This window comes from Haemaphysalis longicornis, unplaced genomic scaffold (assembly GCF_048455015.1).
Source record: "Haemaphysalis longicornis isolate Haplotype H1 unplaced genomic scaffold, Haemaphysalis longicornis Haplotype H1 scaffold_6, whole genome shotgun sequence".
NCBI classification, from domain to species: domain Eukaryota; kingdom Metazoa; phylum Arthropoda; class Arachnida; order Ixodida; family Ixodidae; genus Haemaphysalis; species Haemaphysalis longicornis.
The window spans coordinates 176600952-176623319 of record NW_027526407.1 but is presented as its reverse complement, the minus strand read 5'-3'; the positions used below and the strand labels follow the sequence as shown (position 1 = coordinate 176623319).

The 22368-nt window shown below is 41.8% G+C and overlaps 1 long non-coding RNA gene across 1 annotated transcript in view; it reads right to left on the bottom strand.

The window, feature by feature from the left end:
- Positions 1 to 6165: 6165 nt before the first annotated feature.
- Positions 6166 to 22368, bottom strand: part of LOC144142080 (uncharacterized) — a 41713-nt gene continuing 25510 nt past the window's right edge. Inside the window, exons 2-4 of the long non-coding RNA XR_013316821.1 lie at positions 20837 to 20979; positions 20697 to 20776; positions 6166 to 6253 (exon numbers count right to left, since the gene is read on the bottom strand). This is a non-coding gene — a long non-coding RNA (uncharacterized LOC144142080). The remainder of the gene's footprint in view (positions 6254 to 20696; positions 20777 to 20836; positions 20980 to 22368) is intronic.

Genomic DNA, 22368 nt, shown 5'->3' with positions numbered 1-22368 from the left:
GTCCATTTACAGTGGTCAGTGACCATCACTCGCTCTGCTGGTTGATGAGCCTAAAAGACCCGTCTGGACGATTAGCTCGGTGGAGCCTTCGGCTTCAACAATTTGACGCCAAAGTCGTTTACAAGTCCGACCAAGAGCATGCCGACGCCGATTGTCTCTCCCGAGCACCAGCTGTTCCTGCGTCGGCGAATGACTGCACCGATGACGACGCTATTCTTGGCGTGCTGGACACATCCTCAGTGTCGGAACAGCGACAGGGGGACTCCGAATTACGGCCGCTGATTGACTTCTTGGAGGGACGTTCTCCCACTGTGCCGCGGGTGTTTTCAAGAGCGCTGTCATCCTTCAGTCTCCGCGGTCTTCAGTCTCACCACCAACGACAACATGCAGCAAATGAGTTTACGGAACGAGCGGAAGAGGCGCGTCAACTGGCGCGCTTACGAACAAGGCAGCAACAGCGCTATGACACGCACCGTTACAACCTCCGTCACAGGACTGCCGTTTTCAAACCCTGCGAACGAGTCTGGATATGGGCTCCTGTTCGACGTCGAGGACTCTGAAAAATTCCTCAAACGCTACTTTGGTCCTTATACAGTTTTGCGCCAACTTAGCGACGTAACCTACGACGTTGTGGATGACGGAATTGTTTCTCAACGCCGGCGTAACCGCCGCCCTGACGTCGTTCATGTCGTGCGTATGAAGCCATATCTCACGCGTTGAGGGACAATGCCGCAAGCGCCTCCATTTCTTTTTTTCCAAGAGCTTTGCAGGCATCGGAACGATGCTGTCTCGACGAGGGGGAAATGTCACGTGGATATTTGTCAAGCCGCGATGCCCTGCTTGCGATGTGTGCGATCGCCGTGCAAAGTTCAATCCCCAGTTAGTCTTACGTTCCGTGCTTCTTGGCCAACCAGGTTTCTGAAGACGACGACGTAAATGTATGGGTCCACCGCTCGCGGGCCAGACTGATTGACCCATCTTCGTTGAGCCTCGCCGTGCTGCCTCTACTCTTCGATGTAGTGCAACGCCTAATAAATAGGTACATCGCCAACCTGCTTTCTAAACCTCCGTCTACTAAGACGCCACAATATATATAAATATAAATATATATATATGTAGCAGAACAGAAAGATACGGGACGAGGGACTCGGTCAAGATACATATCAAGGTCGCAGTCGTCATTGCCAGTGCTATTCTGCTTTTTTCGAAATATTTAATAGGGCCGAATAACGTGTGCTTGTCAGGTTTCTTTGATACATTGATAAATAAGAAAAAATCCGCCGTTTTTTCGGGAGCGGGACTCGAACCCACATCTCCGCATAACCGGTGCGGTGCGTTCGCCATTAGGCTATCACGCAGCGGCCTGTCTCTCGACTTTAAAGCGGGGGTTTATATTTACAAAAGCTCTGAGGCCGGTCAACTAGCGCCGCCCCTCGATTTTTTCTCGACCTATGTTTTCGCTTATTTATCAATGTATCAAAGAAACGTGACAAGCACACGTCATTCGGTCCTAATAAATATTTCGAAAAAAGCCTAATACCACTGGCAATGACGACTGCAACCTTGATATGTATCTTTACCGAGTCCCTCGTCCCGTATCTTTCTGTTCTACTACATGTATGACGAGGCACTGCCTCCAGCAGTTCGGATATGCCAATTGCTAACCCCGACCTGCGACCACGGTTTATGTGGCGACCGCTGGGTAAGAAGACGTTCTACGTCTCCCGCGGTAGTCGAGGGGCGGCGCTAGTTGACCGGCCTCCGAGCTCTTGTAAATATAAACCCCCGCTTTAAAATCGAGAGACAAGCCGCTGCGGGATAGCCTAATGGCGAACGCACCGCACCGGTTATGCGGAGATGTGGGTTCGAGGCCCGCTCCCGAAAAAACGGCGTATGTTTTCCTATTTATCAATGTATCAAAGAAACGTGACAAGCACACGTCATTCTGCCCTATTAAATATTTCGAAAAAAGCAGAATAGCACTGGCAATGACGACTGCAACCTTGATATGTATATTTACCGAGTCCCTCGTCCCGTATCTTTCTGTTCTGCTATATATATATATATATATATATATATATATATATATATATATATATATATATATATATATATATATATATATATATATATATATATACATATACATATATATATATATATATATATATATATATATATATATATAAAAGACAGAAATAATTGTTGGCAGTCAAGAAAACCTCGGAAAGCAAAGGGGAGGATATGGTTGGTCATTGAAACAGATAAAGAATTTGGAAAGAAATAAAATGGAGAAAAAATGCCCGCCAGGTGCGATCTGAAGCCACAACCTCCAACGAGCCCCTCATTTCCTATTCGCTACATGCATTGCGAGGGCCTCTGTTCTAGCAGTCTTGGTGCCATTGGAAGCTTAAGAGGGTTCAACGCTGGTCGACCACTCTCGACATGTCGTAGACACTGGAGTGACGGCCCGCGCTTAAGACAAAGGTCCCCTTCACCCTGAGAACTCGAAGAGGCGCTGGCTACTACCACCAAGCACAGGAAAAAAATTACATTGACACAAATACCCCACAGAGTGGAGGGGAAAACTAGCTCCGCCGGTAGCGTAGTGGTTATCGCACCAGACCGGTATTCTGAATGTCGCAGATTTGGATCCGACCTGGCGGGCGTTTTTTCTCCACTTTCTTTCTTTCCAAATTTTTTATCTGTTTCAATGACCTACCATATCCTCCCCTTTGCTTTCTGAGGTTTTCTTGACTGCCAACCTTCATTTCTGTCTTATTTTCAACCAGCCTCTCATTTTTTATTCTGATTCGCAATATAAATATATATATAAATATATATATATATATATATATATATATATATACATACATATATATATATATATATATATATATATATTTAAATATATTTATATTTGTATATACACACACACACATATATCTATATGTATATACTCTATTGAAAATATTTCTTACCTTCGTGAAGAAGCCCCCTTGTAGGATTGCCGAGTGAAGTATTGATGAGCCGTGAGTGGGTCGTGAGTAGCTGCTGCAGATTTCCTTCAAACAAACAGAAACTGAGTGAGCAATCGCAATGTTTGCTTCAGCGAAATTACGCAATAAGGTACAGCGATGGTAGAATTTGCGTACTGCACATTCGCAAACCAATACCAATGTTTTCTTGCCTGTGTTGCTTAATGTTGTACCTTATTCCAGTTGTAATTTTTAATATTCCAACAATAATATTGAAATATATGTTTCTTAAAGATGCAAAGCAAATGCGCTTTGACATATTTCAGGGGACACAAAGCTACCCACTAAATCACTGATAAATGCTTCTGGAGCATTGTTTCTCTTTCCGAACAAAAATGCATAAAAATCTAAACCTGGTACTCCTACGTCGCTTGTGAAATAGCAAATCATGTTCAATAGAAGCGCAATATCATTATTTTGCAGTGTAAAATTTCTAAAGCAGAGAACCTCCAAATTAAATTTGTTGCGCAAGACAACAAGTATCAGCGTTCTATTGTACCAGTGTGTAAATTACAAGCCAGCGTTTCGTATATTTTTGACAACGAAATTTTTGAAACGGTTGCCCTAAACTACTTATTCCGAAATGAAAACCGTTTCGAGGAATAAAAAAAACGCGTAAAATATACTTAACCAATTGGTTTCTACGTTAACCAATGAACACCTCAAAGACATACTTAACTAACAAACCATTGGCATTGTGGTGTATAATATTTTATTACTACCGATGGTGTCTTAAAGATATTATGAAGCCACCTAGTTTTCTGTCTGTTTACGCGGTTTAAGCACTCCCACTTAGCAAACCCGCCGGCGACACTTCATTTTCTTGGCGATTTCTCTCATGAGGCCCTTTGCTGAATTTATTATATACACCAATAGCCTTTTTAGGTCACAGTAACAAGGCAAAGTAATTCATGAACGCAATCAGCGTAGAAGGAATATTTTCTTGGCAATTAGAAACCATCTCGCGTGGTTAGAAGGAGAAGCCCTGGTATTGTAAATCAGAGCACAGGAGCATACTACTGAAGTCTGCTATTTTCCATTCCTTTCGTTGGGCACGATTTATTTCCGCAGCCAGACTAGAGACACTTCATGCCAAAGATTTTCCAGAATCAGAGTTCTTCGACACCGCGCCGCAACTCATGGACTAAACCGATATTCCGGAGACAGCCGGAAGAGACTGGTGAAGCGAGGACAGAACAAGACAGAAAATACGGGATGCGGCATAGTTTGGCCATGACACTACTCAACAGTAAAACATTGGTTAGCGGAACACGTCCAGTGCCCCACCTCCTCAAAAACAACTAGTGAAAACGTGACTTGCTAAGTGATCAAGATGCTTCCTATAGTCCTGACTCTTTGGTGAGTGCAACGCCTTATTTTTTCACGTGCCGAGAAATATGGTGTCCAACTTGATCCTGAGAAGCTGAGGTCTAAGTTCGAAGCTGTGGCCGATTTAAACCAAAAACGATCAGTGCGAGGGCTCCTCGAGCTTTCTTCTGTGCTCAGACTTTCGCCGCTTTATAAATTGGTGTACGAAATTGCACTCGTCAAGTAGGCAGCTTTCACCCGACCTCGTCCTATTTTATTACGCACCTGAATATGAAGCAGTGTTTCCTCAGTTCAAATTTCTTCGCAAATGATACCCAAAATTACCGTCACTTTGAGTGTTCTACGTCCACTGAGATACACGCTGCCACCAGTAGTCTTGTTGTATGGGGGGGGGGGGTGATCGTGCAACAGGCTAATCATGTCGAACATGTTGTCGCTTATTTAGGATAAACTTAGACGAAATTCGAAAAAAAAACATGTTTTGCTGAAACGCAGCAATTTTTTAGACGTTATTTTGCAAACGAGCGGTCTAGTTCTATCATCTGCGGGCGGTATTGATTTTGGTCCCGTATCACCACGCTCCGTCCTTTATCAATAGCGTTGTGATCCAGTTGTTCGTGTAATCCACTGGTCTTGCGCCTGAAGTAATATGATTTCGTTGGATGCCCTAAAGTGGGGGCAACCAAGGGGATGCTGCCCACTTGTCTGAGCTGTTCGGGCTCTATACAGACGTTTTTATTATTCAACGCCCTATCACCTTCCCACAAACGCACTGTCCGGCCGAACACACTCAACGCTTTCTCATATGCTCATCATGTTCTGCGATTTTGACAAGAAGACTGATATCAGCTGTTGCCATTTTTAACTCACGGGTACAACGCGGCGACGCGGAAAACAGCAGTCGTTGTTATTTCTCTGCCATCGTACTACCCGAATTTCTCTAAATTGAATTCAAGGTTGCATTTAATGCTGCGCAGCTAAACCTTTCGCTACTACGCGGTGCTTCCGACAGAGTTCACCGCCATGAACGGCATCGCACTATGGCATCGCAGACGTGCTCCGGACAGTGCTACGAAAGTCGGCACTAATCTGGCTATTACGGCAATGGTGATTGTAGAACCTGCTTGAAGAGGTCACAGCCCCATCGCCATCGACCGCCTTGAGAGGCCAACCATTTCCTGTAGTGAACTTAGCTTAATCTCCATTGGCTTGCATCGTCGTCGTAGCTCCTCCTTGCTAAACGCTCGCATTGCTTCTTTGTTTGAGCAGGCCTGGATGGTCACCTCTTTCCCCCTGTGGCGCTTGAGTCTTGTCCCTGGGGGTCGAGAGATTCCACAGTGATATCGTCTTGCTGGGGGTCTCCCCTCTAAAAGCGACCTGTGTAAGAAGTTTCTGTAGCACCTCAAGGGCTCATTTTAATGTCGATCGCTTCAGTATTGTCACTTGCGTTCTTTCACGGCTCACTACGTGAGCACGCCGGAGCTGGAAGTAGAAACTTCCTCACAGCTCTCATTTAGGTCATTTTTATCTTGGTGTCAACAGTACCACACACTGCGGACATCCACTGTGAAGCATGGAATTCTCACGGTTACCGTATGGTTTGGCATGCATATTGCAGATATGCAATCCAAAGTCTAGGACTTCTGACGCAAATGCTCCCCCTGTCATGAGGGTCCTATAGGCACCGCGCGTCCAGTTCCTGCTAGTAAATACCCGCTCTGCCATAAAAATCAACATAATTAACCTACTATTTTCTTCTAATCACCAATTTCAACGTTATCACGAAAGATATTTACCTGTGCTGGTGTAGGTGACGTAAAATACACCACATGTGCTATTTTCATTCTGGTATGCCAGGGTTTCGGCTTGATTGGAAAGTCCTCCTCCTATTTGGGGAAATCAAGATTGTTTACCATAAATATGAGGATACAATAACAACGACCTTTTATTCACGACCACACTTGTGTCTACCGCAATTAAATACACAGTAACTATTTTCGTCTGCTATCTTTTTCTACGTGTTTGTTTGAATAATGCCAGTCGTTGTTAATTATTACTAATATTTTGCTGATAAATCAGCAAAACCGTTAAACTTCTGCTGTTATGACTAAAATGGCTGGCATTGTAACGTATTGCTTTATAATTACGTTGGCCGGCGACATCCTACTTATTCTTGAAAGAAAGTGAAGCGAGCAGCCTTGTATTGCATACCTAAAAAGGCACAAACACCTATGCATTGGCGAATTAGTTTTTCTGATTGTCATTGGATGAATTGCTTCTCACGTAGGTACACATTGGAACAGCTTGCACTAGTGGTGCAAATCTTGTGAAAGAGTAGGTGTGGTGGCGCTCTCCCTTTGTGCGGGACCTGGGACATGCACCTCACACAGATTTTAATCTTGTCACTTAAAGTTCGCCATGCAGGCCCGGATCGTTTTGTCTGCATGAATTCACATCACTTCCGCAGTTCACCACGTAAGCACGCGATACAACCTGCGGTAACCAGCATCGCAAAGTTGGGGTATTGACGGGGCTTGACGTGCCTGCCCCGTTTAGGTGGGAACGTACGTGAACTTTCTAGAAGAACAGCGCGTCAGAGTTCACGCCACAAACGCTGTGTTAATCGTTCAGGAATGCCCAGCTGGCCATCGCAAAAGCTCTTCACAACGCATACGCTCCAGTGTGCCCAGTATTATTCCTTGGTATTTTTCTGTGAGCTCGTCACCTGGCGCAAGCACACGCACAAACCTGGACGACGCCTCTTAACACAAGACTCTGTATAATGTGTTGCAAAGTGACGTCACGTGTTTAGGGGCGCTGCTGAGGCTGGGCGGAGCCATTCTAAGGCTAGCAAAGCGAGCGCAAGGCTAAGCCAGGGGTGGCCTGCGAGGTTCCAGTATTTCTGGAAATACATGAAATTGAAGTTTCTCAATTTAGTGCAAGGTAACGTCATCGCTCCGCTAGGTTATTTGGTGCAACGGATTGATTAGGCTTAGTTTAACTGCTTTTGCAGCCTCAAAGCAATGTATATTTTTCTTCACTAACCAAGTTTACTTCAAACAATGGTACCCTGCATGCAACATAAACAATTATATAACGTCAACACTCAGTCGGCGAGTGTTGACCAAAGAGCGCCAATGATGCGAATGCGGTGTTTGTCCTGGTTGCGTCTGTGTTTCTGCACAGTTCTTTTTGAGTCTGTGAAAATCACCGACAACGTTGGTGATCAATGAAGATTTTTGCGCCAGGACGAAAGACTCTCCGAATCAAATGGCGTGGGCTTTGCGGCATACGAAAAAAAGTTTCAGCTCACATTTCCATCTATTCCTTAAGATGTATGTCGCTCTAGCGTTACTCCGAAGTGGAACGATCGTTTTTGAACGGCGGCGTTTCATTTACCATTTCTGGTTCCCAAGTACAGAAGTTCAGTGGTGATAGCTCGGGTAGCCGCAGTGGGTTTATCACCGCGAGAAACTCAGATGACATCAGCGCTTCCGTGGCATAAGAGATGAGCCTGACTATTTGTGGCTGTGGTGTTTCGGTCAGTTCACGAGAAAAACAACAGTCGCAAAGTTTATAGTTTTCGTCGTTGTTGCCTGACTGAACATTGGGTTTTTTAACAGACAAAAAAAGGAGAGAGGGGGAGATTGTGAGAGCAGTGTGTACGCTGATTTAGGTTGTTTGACCGTTTGAGAAAAGCGGATGAGCAGGTATTAGGACCGGTAGCTGGAACCAGATATCCGGAGGCACAGCATCAGCTCACGCTGATATTCTGGTGACCAGCTGGTCAGGGCAGCCTATCGTGTGTAGAAAAAATTAACTATTTTATGTTTGGGTTGTTGACCCCTGAGCCTATTCTTGGAAACAACAATGTTTGGCATAAGAGAGCGGACGTTTGGCGGTATTTAGCGCAATTTTAGGTTAATGTCGGACAATTTGTACCAAATACCCTCACCCATCTACATTGGTAAATATATGAGTCGGAATGTATTCTGAGCTGATTCTACGAAATTTAGGCGATGATATCCCCTTGTGGCACTGGGAAGGATAGCCTTCCTAGGCGTAGGTTGAGGAAACTTCTAATATTTTTCGGAGAGGGGAGCGTGATAGTCGTGGTGAACAGGGAGTACGGTACCCAAGTTCGACAGGATCTTCGTCGGCTACGTTGTGTCCTTTCTGACTCTTGTGTCCGTGTGGTAATGTAATACGTACTTTTATAATGTTTCTTGGAGAATCATTCTTATGCGCTTAGCTAGTCTCTGGCACCCAAGAGGTTCACGGCCTATTAGGCATGTGCAATAATTTTGAAGCATCTATTCAATCATTCCACTAGAAAATCAGAAACAGCAATAATTTCCGTGGGTATGTATTTTTACGGTAATGCAATAAAACATCAAAAATTCTTATAAATAAATGCCCCTTAGCGAAGTTTGTTTTTGTCGTTGCATATTTTAGTTCATTTCTGAATGCTGTGAAACCTGGCAATATAACTTTTTTTCTTCCTACGCAAGGTGGAAAAATGTTGGAGGCGTAATCGTTCTGTATACGCTTTGCCACCGGCGTTGTTTTGAGAGGTGCTTTGGTGGTTGCGTTAGTTACAGCCAGTACTCATTGCGTGTAGAACAAACTTCGGTGCGAGGGGAAGTGTCCGATCAAGTTGTAGACTTTCTTTTGCCTCTGCCGTATTACCCTTTCCTCCCTATCTACAATCTCATTGCTTCTGATTTGCATTCCCGATTCCGGTGAGCCCATGTATATCGCGGCGTCTGTAGTAGTTTTGAGTTACAACAAATTACACCGTTCTATTGACTCCCGATGTTCACGCCTGATAGCTGACGGCTGCCACCCAAAAAAACATGCCTAATAACGCCAGCTATCAAAAAAGACACTGTTGGTATAAAAAAACTGAGAAACGGCTCCAGTGCAGCCAGACGTTTGGAATAAAACAGGAATGCGAGCAAAGAAAAGGCATGCCTTAGGTCAATACTTTCTCTTAGAATGCATAGACGCGATGGTAGAATAAAAGGGTGTTTCAAACAATCTAAAGTCAGTAATCAGGTGTAGTAACTCTTGACACCAACCATGTAGGTATATTCAGGCGGTGTGCCTTATAATATTGTGCAGAGGTCACCGTCGGTAAACCTCGTGCTTACGTTTGTGAAGACATCGGTGATTTCTGTAAGGTCCAAAATACCGTTGCAAAAGATTCTAACTTGGTCCAAGTCATCGAAGTGCCGTCTGAAGTCACCCATCATTACACAGGGAGCTTAACACACCATGTTATATTCGGTGTTTTGTAGTAGGAGTTTGCAGTGCCCTTAATGCACCAGCTACTTATTCGTAGAACTCAAGCAAGTTGGCGAGACTTCTTCACACGTTGTCGGCATCCTTGGATATTCGTGTTAAGGTCGTAGCCTTCTGTGTGTCTTTAATTGGTTTCAACATCGTCTTTGGCTGTCTTTCAAAGTCAAGCTCGACTGAAGTCAACAGCCAAGTTTAGTGGACTTATGTACTATACCTGAACATGGCATAGAGGAGGATCGTCTTCTTCAGGTTTTAGACTAGTTTGTTTGTTTGACGTGATACACCGTTGCTTCTGACGGCCTCTTATGGTATGTCGCTCTTTTAACCAACTCGGGTCGAGGCTCGATTCCTGGCGGAGCTGGTAGTTTCTTTTATTTGTTCACGGGAGTTTTCTGTTGATGCCGACGGTCGCGGCAGAAGGTTTGGCTGGTAGAGGCAGTAAAAATATTTCTCGCAGGGCACATATCGGCCAACGTAACTTCCAAGTCGAGAATTAGGGGTAGGCAAAGTAAGCGCCGCCGGTGCTACCACACATTACTCAAAGTGTGGTTACCAAAGTATATAAGGTAACCCTAAAAGCACATAGTTGTAAAGGTTAGTGTTCAACCAAAAACAATATGTATTTGTGAGGTGACGTGCTCCTTTCGCGACTACAATGGCACAAGCGCAGGAACGTAACCATTACGGGACCGCCATCCTCTAGCCTTGCCGAAGAAAAAGAAGCGTTAAGTCACAAGAGGGGAGGACGCGGACCAATAAGACGCAGCCACAACCGAAGCACAAGGGAGGCCCGGCGACAACAGGGGGGAACAGCGGGAGCAGGGGACTGAGCAGGTTGGATGAGAACCACGTCAGGTTGAAGAATCGAAGCTCGTCCGGGTTTCGGCACCCGAGCTCAAGAAGCGTCTACCAGGCCCCTTGGCATTCTGGGGCCGAGGCGTGACTGACTCGTGCAGGCGCCCAACGTACGCGTGCTCCGTTCTTCGATAATATGATTGCGGCTGGCCGTCGTAGACCGGCTGTAGCCTGTTTCCTCCAGCCCGCTGCTGCGGGGCGACGGATCGCGAGCGGGTGCCGGGCAGGCCATTGTCACCGCGGACAACGGCGCCTCTTCATCGTCAACGCTCCGACGTGTGCGACGCCGTCGTCATAACCCTGCAAAGTGACACCCCGCTTCTTCACCAGCACCGACGCCACCCTGCGGACAACGCCTGATTGCCCACAAAAGTTTTCGGACAATTTCCCGTGTGCTTTTTGTTGATTTGGTATTTCTTAGACGTTGTTTACCACTCAGTTTTAATAGCCTGTCGTGTACGTCATCATCAGCCGCATGTCTACGCGCACTTCAGGGCAATAGCCTCTCTCAATATTCTACAACTATACCAATGCTGTGCAAACTGCGACCAATTTATCAGCACAAAAGTGTTGATCTTATCTGCCCATCTAGCTCTCGTCTGCTCACTGCCACTTTTGGGAAGTTTTCGCACTTGTTTTATGGCCGTTTTCTCTGGCTTATACGGCATAAATAAAATATCTGAAAACCTTCTCTATGAGTTTCCGGAATGTGAGAAGGGGTAATTATTCTCTTAACAAAAACAAAATTCTTCTGGAACTTATTAGTTATATTATAGGAGAAAATCATATTATATTACGAGAAAATCATTGCCCAGGTATCTCCCCAGGTTGGAGATGTTGAAATACGCAAAGTATGTTGTAGCCACAAAACATGCTTTCAATACTATCTATTTTGTAAACGGACGTTACCACGTTGATAAAAACTAGGCTTTGACAACTACAGTCTAGAAAACGACAGCAACATTCGTTTTCTATCGGAATCGGAATATACAAATGCATCCACTATACATAACTTTATGTTTTTAGGTATACTTGTACATATTACACTTCTTATCAACAACCAAAAATGTAAAATATTCAGCACCAAATTTACGGTTTATTATGGCGTAAACCCGCCCTCTCATTCGGCAAAACATAACTTGAACATTCCAACCTGGCGACATCATCATCATTAGCAGCATGAGTCCCGTTGTGCTTACTGCAAAACAAAAATTTTCAGCCACGTCTATTGAGTGGCAGCTGAGTTGACTTTTTACCCTACATTTTCGTAGTTCATTTTTGGAATGTGTATGGACTTCCCTGAAGTGTAGTGGCCGTGTCCTTCTTATAGGCGTTTTTTAACACCCCCCCACAGGCAAATACGGATTTTCCCAGTGAATTTACTCGTGTCCCGACGCTACTGTGTTCTCGTTTTCCTAATTTTCTCTTAATAATTTTTCGCGATTTATTTTCCCGAGCATTTGCTGGTCAACTCTATCCGTTAGAGATGGTCAATGTGAAGTTCATAATTTCGTCCAGCCTTCTCTCGACTTTTCTCTGGTTCAGCTAATTACTCATCCTACACGGTTTTCGGCCACATCAGCAAATATTTCAGACGTAGTATTAACGAATAAACCCTGATATATTTTCTCAAATTACTCATCTTGGCGGGCTTTCTGACCACGACGTCCTTACTAGAAGCGTCCGGATTTCCCCTAACAAGCGCAATAGAAAAATAAGGTGCTACAATATAGCTGATTACGATAGCATTACTAATCAACTCCTGTAATTCTCAACTCAATTTTTGGAAGGGTATTTATTCCGGTCCCTTGATGGCAATTGGCTCATGTTTAGAAATGCACTTACGAATTAAATCAGCAGGTTCATTCCCCTCATCACCATTAAAACTGTAAACACCGCTCCGTGGTTTAACCAACACCTTCGATAACTCAATAACAAAAAGAAAAGACTACCGCCACCCCAATAAAACAGACCCCCTTTCAGTATCCTGTTTACGCTATAAAACATGTGATAAGTAATTCCAGTCTCTGCTCACATCAACTCGACGTCATTTCTTAAAACATGACTTATCCTCAATGCTTGTAAATAACCCTCGGAAAGTTTCGTCTGTCCTTAAGCCTGTTGACCATCCTGATATCGTCCTTACCGCCAGTAACAACGACGTCATTCCCATGTCTTAGTGCGCACAGGTTTTAAACGCCGCATTCATATCAGTATTCTCGTGGGAAGACATCCCGTCATGCCCGAAAGTTAACCTCATTCCTGATATCAGCATGCAAGAAACAATAATCAGTGAAGAGGGTATATTCACCTTACAAAATAAACTAAAATTTTCTACTGCTTCTGATCATGCCGGCTTTAATAATAAGATACTAATGAATATATCGGCTAGCATTTGTCGCATACTGTCCGCCCTTTGTTTCCAATCGTTATCATTAGGTTGCATCCGAGATGACTTCCGAATCGCAAAAGTAATTCCCATTTTCAAGACTGGTGAACGCTCATCGCCATTAAACTATCGTGCCATCTCGTTAACCAGTACCATTTGTAAACTTCTCGAACATATAATACACACCCAAGTAATAACTACCTGGAAGATTATAACATTATACATAACTATCACCATGGTTTTTACCGAGGATACTTATGTGACACAAAGCTGGCCGGCTTCATTCATGACATACATTCAGCTCTTGACGTTGGAGCCCAGGTTGATGCTATTTTTATCGACTTTTTGAAAGCTTTCTAAACCCTAGCTTTTCTTTTTTAAACTCTGACGTTTTGGCATCGGTAAAAGATTTCCTTTCTTCTAGAACACAGTTCACGCACGCTAACAATTGTAACGCTTCCTTCAAACCAGTAACTTCTGGAGTCCCACAGGGTAGCGTACTAGGTCCACTACTGTTTCTAATCTACATCATGACTTGCCATCCTGTGTCTCATCCCGAATTAGAATTTTTGCTGGCGACTGTGTGATTTACCGAATAATTTTCTCTGACAATGACTGGGAAGCTTTGCAACTTGTTCTAAACGCTATTATTGCATGGTGCTCATCATTGCTAATGACCGTAAATTGCTCTAAAACAAAGTCAATGTCTTTTAGTAAACACGTACCTGGATTCCTATCTCCTATGTGTTGAATAATACTACTGTTGACATCGTCTTCACTAATAAATATCTTAGAACTCATCTGCAACCTTACCTGTCATGGCACTACCATATAAAACTCCCCGTGGCGGCTGCTAACAGCTCTTTTGCATTTCTCAAGCGTAACCTTAAACAGGCTCCTCCTAACATACGCAAATTTGCCTTTATTACACTATACACTAATACGTTCGAAATTGAAATATGCATCAGCCATTTGGGAACCCGAACACGCTTACATCATAAACGACATTGAATCACTTCAAAATCGTGCCACTCGCTTCATATGTTAAGGTTATTCACATCATTCTAGCGTCACAGCACTAAAACGCCGAGCACAGCTACCCGAACTATTCCATCGTCACAAAATTACACGCCTATCACTTTTCCATAAACTTTATCACCACGTGTGACTTCACAGAGATTTCTTCGAGGCACCTGCAACTATTTTTCCACGCCACGATCAACCCTACAAAGTTAAACGCTTTCACTGTGTGTCCTCTGCTTTTTCCCGGTCATTCATTTCACGTACAATAATCGATTGGATTTATCTACCATCTCACATTGCCTCAGAAAAAGACTCCACGAAATTTCAAGAAATAATTAAAAATACTGACTCCATTTAACTTTTTTTTTACTTGTTTTTTTCCCTTTTCCGGATTGTGCAGAGCAAATGTGTACTATTATTTATCTCGATTCAGCTTATTTGCGGTGTGATGAGTGAGTGTATATTTTTTATTCGTTTTTGAGTGTTTGATTTATTTGCTTTCTTTTTATCATTAGGTGCATTGAATATTTTTTCTTGCATTTTCAAAGGTAGTTCATTGTGTACGTGTCTATATTTGAACGATTTGTTGCCTATTCATTTTTCTCTTTTTGCTGTCTTTCCAATTACTTGTTATAACAAATACCGCAACCTTAGTCTGTATTTATTTTAGGTTTTTATCCTGTTTTTTTTTCGACTTTGGCCATCACTGTTTGTACTTTTGCTCATGTAATCCCCCCCCTATGTAATACCCTCTCACGAGGGCCTTTATGGGTATTATGAATAAATAAAAAAATTCCTTCAAAGAGTCCTTGCCCAAATTCTGTTGTGCTTACGGTCTATTGTGAACCACTTCGTTAATGCAGTGGCCCTCATCGGCAAGATATGCCACACCGATGTCCATTTGCTTCGCCAGAGTAAACCTTATATTTTCTTTCATATGGTTTTGCCCACTAATTACAGCAGGTTCTTTTAACCCACCGAACTACCCCTGGCATTCTTCTTTCCCCAGCCCGTTGATCAAAGTCGTGTTTCCTTTCAAGCTCTCTAGTGATACCCCAAATTTCCGCCTCATACCTGCTTACTGGAAACTCGTATCGGTCAACAAGCAACTTATTGATTAACCTATTAAGTTTGCTGTGCATTACATGAGATTTTCAACCAAAGGCCCATTACCCCGTGTTCATTCTGCAGGGTATTTTTTTGAGTGTTATAGCAGTAACGACTTCCCAACATTGACGTAATCGCTTATTGTTTAAAAGAATTCATGACTTTCTTAAAAGTCACGTATTTTATGGTAGTGTTTGAAGAATAGCTGGGAATTTTACGTGTTTATTTTAGCCTGCAGCCATTCTTTGTGTGCATATTGGCAAAGAATGCGCTGCAATTTAGGGCTGCTTTTACTTTATAAGGCAATTTAAAATTCAAAGCTTTGGTGGCTAAGATATTCGTTCTAGATTCGCACTCCGGTTTTGCTACACTTATGCCTTGCGAACACACCATCCAGACAGGTTAAAATCACTTGTGAAGATATTGTGTCCCCTCACCGGACACTCTTTTGTATAGAAAGATTACGAGTACTTCAATTGCGCCGTATAGTTCCGGTGGCTCTTATGATTCGGTGGCTATATATATATATATATATATATATATATATATATATATATATATATATATATATATATATATATATATTTATATATATATATATATATATATATACATATATACTCTTGTTACACGTTATGGAGGTACAACAAAGCAAAACTTTTTCCCGACGTCCCAAAGTTACCGTATTTGAGTGGATAGTTGTACAATTCATGCCAAGAACTCATGTATTTCTACGCTGGATGTTTACAAGCAACTTAAACTGCAAGATTTGCTGGTGGGATGAAAATGATAATGATGTTTAGATTACATGACCTCTGGCTAAGGTTCAAGCGCACTGTTCTGCACTGCATGAATAAATTTATTCCATTGCGGCCTACACGGCCGCAAAGACATAACCCCTCGATCACAAGAGAAACGCTACACGCAAAGAGGAAATTCAAATGACTTCGGAAAGCGGTAAAACAACAGTGCTGCAGTGCGAATACATCAAAACTAAAAATAGCTATTTCACACTTCAAGGGCAAAACAAAGCAAGCAAAAGAACATTACTTTAAAGTAACGTTACCGCCATTCATGACTGGCAACCCACAACAGTTATGCAAGCATTTGAGCCCTAGAAAAAACAACAGTCCTGAACTTTCATGGCAACAGAAAACAACAAAGTCCAATACGTACAACAACTTTTTATACTCCGTTTTTACAAAAGCGGACGGGAAATTCCACAGCTTGCAAATATGGATAATACTGGAATCAACCCTCTAGATGTAACTGATGAAGGAATATTTTGCCTTTTGCTCGGCCTAGACCCCAAAAAATCTTCCGGGCCAGATGACGTCCCCAATCCCTTCCCTAAGCGATATGCCGAATGGTGCCGCAAATACCTTGGTATGGTTTTCCGCAAATCTCTCGCCCTAGCAAAACTTCCAGACGACTGAAAAAAAAAGCTAAAATCACACCGATTCCCAAAGCAGAAAATTGCGATAACCCTTCAAATTTTAGGCCAATGTCTTTAACCTGCACGTCATGCAAAATATTGGAACATATATTCTTGAAACACTTCACCGTTTTTTTAGACTAAGGGCGTTTTGTCATCTTGCCAGCACGGGTTTCGCAGCGGATTATCGACTATCACGAAACTAACAGAAGTTGTTCATGATTTAGCATTATCTATGAACAATTGCACACAAACGGATATCATACTACTAGACTTTGCTAAAGCATTTGATTCCGTATGTCACAATAATTAAGTTCAAAACTTCGAAGTATTACTGGAGATATATTATTAACAGATCGGGTTAAGGACTTCTTAACTAACCGGTCGCCACATGTTCTGTATGACCAAGTACCATCAGAAATCTTGCCTGTTACGTCCGGAGTACCACAAGGCTCCGTTTTGGGGCCTTTGTTATTTTTTGTTTTTATTAACGATATCACAGACAGTATCTCTTGCAACATTAGGCTCTTCGCCGACGACTGCTGTATTTACAAAGAAATAAACAGTCATGCAGATCACCTTGCACTAAGCAATTCTTTACACCATCTTTCCAACTGGTACGACATGTGGCAAATGTCGATTAACCCCCCAAAAAACAGTGTGCCAGACGATAACCCGAAAAAGAGAAGTTATCCAGTATGACTACAGCATTAGAGGCACCATGCTTGAAAAAGTGAATGAACGCAAATATTTAGGCGTCACGATTACTTCAAACCTCAGAAGGGATGCGCACATCTGTAATATTACTTGAGTTGCTCTGCGCAAGCTCTTTTATCTTCGCAGATGCCTTCGGTTGGCCCCTCACTCAAGCAAGCTTTTAGCCTATAGTACTTACGTAAGCCCGGTATTAGAATATGCTAACACAGTATGGTTTCCTTATACAGCCACTAACATTCAAAAGCTATAAAATGTACAGAGGAAGGCAGCAAGGTTCATCTGCAACAAATATAAGCGCACTGATTCTCCCACAAATATGTTAGCAAGCTTTGGCCTCCAAACACTTGCGATTAGAGCAAAACAAGCGCGCCCTAAATTTCTTTTTCAGCTACTTCACAACCATTAAAAATTGACTCATCATTGTATATTCATCCATCAGACTCAAACATTCACACACTTAAAGGGTACTCCTACCGCAATGACACGTTCAAGCACTCCTTTTTTCCACTTGCAATAAGGGAATAGAACTGTTTAGATCCCTCCTTAACAAATGCGAAATCGGTATCTGATTTTGCACCAAAATTTAAAAATATGTTCTGTTAATGCGGCAACACTCGCCTCCCAAGCGGCATTGCACCACCAGTGAAAGCGTATTAGTGGAGTTTATAAGTGTTAACTGGGGTGTTTGCAAGTTTGCTATTATTTGCCTGTGTACCACTGGATTTTATCCAAAATTTCTCTTCTTTTTGGTGTTGGTTTCTTTGTCTTAAGTTGAAAAGCATGACTTGATTATGCTTTTTCTTATGAGTGTGTTCATGTTGGAAGTTTTTAAGTGTGTTGTTCAAGAATTTCAGCTCCGTATTCTTTCATCTAAATAAAAGTAAACAAATTTGTATATTTTTCGCTGTTATACTTTGTATGACTGTCATTTCACTACATTCCTGTTTCTGTTTTTTGCGCTGATATTTAGTTATGTACCACCTGCATGTACCATCTGTATGCCCACCTGCTATGGTCTCGGAATGAGAGTGGCATTATTGAAAATAAAAATATATAAAATAACACATGAGGAATAATGGGTAAGTGGGAACAGTTTTAGAGTGTGGAGCTGTTTTGATAGCGTACAAAAACATCAAATCAAAAAACCTAATTTGCGTATTTGTACAGGATAACTTCTTAAACACATAATTTTCGGGCGCCAAAATGGACCAAATTTCACATCATTTTGTATTACAATACGTGGGAATACATTTTGATGTTTTTTGCTTGCTTTCAAACTTTTGTCACATTTATTTTCTCGAACCGTCAAGGAAGGTGGTCCAGTAACAAATAATAAAAAGATTCGTTTCATTATTACAACAAAACAACTCTCATCAGTTCGCGAATATCTAGAGAAGAACTTCTTCGCTGTCAACATTCTACTCGCAAAACAAGGCACAATAAATTGATTGTTAATACATTTACCGCGCTCTCACTTTGTTCCTCGTTCGCGCATTTTTAGAGAAGTAAATATTTGTAACCCAACAAGATTTTGCTTCGCTGGCTTATCTTGTGCTTTTGAGAATGTTGATGGTATTGGAAACTTGAAACATAACGGAACCAGCGGCTTCGTTGCCTCAGATCTGAATATCTCTATTTGTACTATGAAAACACTACACAGCAGCCATCCCACGAATATTATGGTTGCTGATTTATTTATTTATTTATTCAGGATACCTTACAGGCCCATGGAAGGGCATAGCGTAAGGGGGAGCACATAATTTGTAAAGGGGAACTACCGACAGAGAAACAAAAAAATGCCACAAGGCAAGAAAATAAACACAAGTAAGAAGTCAAAACACAGCAAATACAATGTTTGAAGAAGGAAAAACACAAGTCAAGAATGTGAACTGAAGTTAACAAAAATGGTATTATAGCTACTGCACGTAGGTATGTATACATTCAAAGGTACAGGAATTCATGAAAGACACAGCCAACATGCGCATTTCGGAGATAATGAATATCGCTAAAAGCCAGAAACATAAAATAAAAGGTATACAAAAATTGTACAGTGAAAACATTACGGTGCGTAATGATCAGATAAATGGCGTCGAAAGGTTTCGTGGCATGAAACAGATGCGATAACGTCGGGGAGATCGTTCCAAAGGCGTATTGCACGTGGGAGGGCAGATGAATTAAAGGCATCCGTGGAACCATAAATGCGGGAGAAGCTGAACTGGTTGTGCAGTCTACGTGACATGGTAATTGGGTGGTGAAGATTAAACTCAGATGATCTCGAGGAATAAATATATTTATGAAATAGGCATAAAAGTGCTAAGGAGCGACGTGTGTGTAACGGTTGAAGGGAGCATTCATGTTTAATCTGGGTGATGCTAGCGTATCGGTCGTAATTAGATGATATGAAACGAGCAGCTCGATTCTGAATAGACTCGATCATGTCAATTAGATAATTTTGATGAGGAGACCAAATAGAAGAAGCAAATTCTAGCTTTGGAAGGACGAATGTAAGAAAAGCAAGTTTACGAACACTAGACGGGGAATTGCGTAAGTTGCGTCGTAGGTAACCAAGTGATCGAGAAGCTTTTGCGCATATGCTAGAGATGTGGTCCGACCAAGACAAATTGGGAGTGAGAATGATGCCAAGATATTTGTACGACGACGTCCGTGTTAGCAAGTTACTGTTTATGCTATACGGAAAATCAGAGTTAATACGTTTACGGCTAAAAATCATTACATTACATTTATTTAAATTTAGTGACATCAGCCAGGTGTCACACCAGCTTGAAATCAGATTATCCTACTCTGCTATTAAATGATTAGTAACCTTTCCAGGTTCGGTAGAAATTGCACTGCTGAACCTATTTTACTCCGCCTATAAGTATCACAGTTTCATGAAGCACGTATCATAAAGGGGTTTAAATACTTGGTGTTCAGTTACATCCAGTTGATTTCCTAGCTTGAACCTAAACCCTCATTTTTCCCGAAAACATATACATTTACAGAACCTAGAGAGTAAACCCATCATGAGACTTCGACCCTTAAAAACAGGTCTATTTCAACACTGGAGAAATTGCTGCACTTAGTGCATTTCGGTTTATGTAAGGAAGCGATGCAAATCTTTTGCTCTCCCAAAAAGTTTGATTTTTCCGAAAAAGAGGTGCATGGAAAATTTTACAGCTAGAGCATACGAATTAAAATACAATAAGGGAAGAATGTTTGTTGCGATGACCGAAAAGAAGGCTGATTGTATTGCCTGCAAGCTTTCACTTGGAAGTATCCGTAATAATTGGAATGAAAAAAAAAACAATATTTTAGACCGGTATTTTTCGTAGAACTTCGCGAACTTGCTGCGGCTGCTGTCATTGATGGTTTGAGTGCATTGTGTACATGAATATATTTGGCAGTCATACCTATAGGCTACTGTATGTTACTAGCACTTATTTGAAACATTCAAAGTATTGTTTGGGTGCATATAAAGAAAGAAGGCCTAATTACTCACGTGCGTCGGTAATTACTATTGTATCTGATATATTTCGTGGGTTTAAAGCATAAAACGTTCCTTTTAAGAACTCAGCGTAACTGCAGGTGAGAAAAAGGTATCAAGAGAAAGTAAGCTATAAAATGGCAGGTATTACTTACGTGGTGGTGGTGTTGAACCTCACTGTAAGGTTCCTCCAAAAGAAGACGTCCTTTAGAGAAATATTTTTTGTTTTATCATGCTTGCACGTTATGACATCCCAACTCGAATTCACGCTCCATACCAGATCACTTGTATTCATAAACTACAAAAAATAAAACACATAACATAAACTGCATTCAGGACACGATAACATCACCTGACACAAATTTTGATGCGGCTTCATATGTGTTAAATTGGTTAGTGGGATCGCGAAAAACCTCAAAATATGGTTGAGCAACACACAACCCCGATTGATTGTACAATATCAACAATAACGCTTTGCGCACCGAGCCTTTTAAATTCATTTCTATCTGTTATAAAATTTGAACGATGCTTAAATTGCTTCATTTGAAAAAGTAAAGTGGCTGCTACGTCTAACAAAAAACTAATGAATCAGAACATAGTTAAGGAGTAGCCGAGGTTACTGCTTTTAATTATTTGTTTCTTTTGCTGTACGGGTAGCCAGAAACTTATAGCATTTTTTGAGGTTCAAGAAAAACTGACGGAACATGGGCCACATGATTTTCATTTTTGTAGCAGAAAACTGGCCTGCCAAACTGAATTCCAACGCCATACTGCGTGATAAGTTTAAAAAACGAAATATTTACATACACAAAGGGAAAGAAGCCACAAAAGCTGCACAACCCAGAAGGGTTAGACAACATGGCATGATTAGTATTTAACACGTCTCTACTCAACAAATGACAAAGTATATAAACCCAGTGAATACAAACACAAAATAAGAAATGGTAAAACCTAACAAGAAAGTCTCGGCGTCATGCACTAAAAAAATAAAAATACTAGCACAAAAAGGCTTACAACCTAAAAAAACGCGCTTTAAAACTTTTTGGGTTTGAACGTTACTAATTAGGGTTTTGTATAAAAGCGAAGCATAGCAATTATGAAGGTTTTATATTTACAACTTCAATATTTACTTAGCTCATTCACCTCTCGGTGGTACCCGTTGGAATATTTTTACTTCAAAAACGTGAGCGGACTTTTCGATTTGAGTAAAACAACTAGACCCCATTCGTTTGAACATGAAAAAAATTCGGAATAGACGGTTTCGACAAGCCGTCATTAATCGCTTTTTGTTTCTTTGTGAAATATAGGTTTAGTCCTAAAAATTGTTATTGTTGGAAGCTCGTTGGCAAAAGATAGATCCCGCTTTGGCAATAATATCGAAGTGTAAGCTGCACAACTGTTTGAAGAACGCTACATGCCGTTGTAAATCAAACAGTATTCTAGTTGACACGCTCGGGTACAGCATGTACGTTTGTATAAAAAGTGAGTAAGAGAGACGGGGTTGCTGGGAAGGGAGCGGAATTTGATAGCAGGGCCTGAATACCAGGAGCAAAGAAACGTGAAAAAATGGCTGCATACGTCTTAAGAAATAACAGCCGGTGAAGTGGTAGGCCGGGTAAAGAATATGCAAAGAGGAGGTAAAAAGAGGTGTAGAAGATGTTTCGTATTTTCTCCGGCAGGTCTGCAG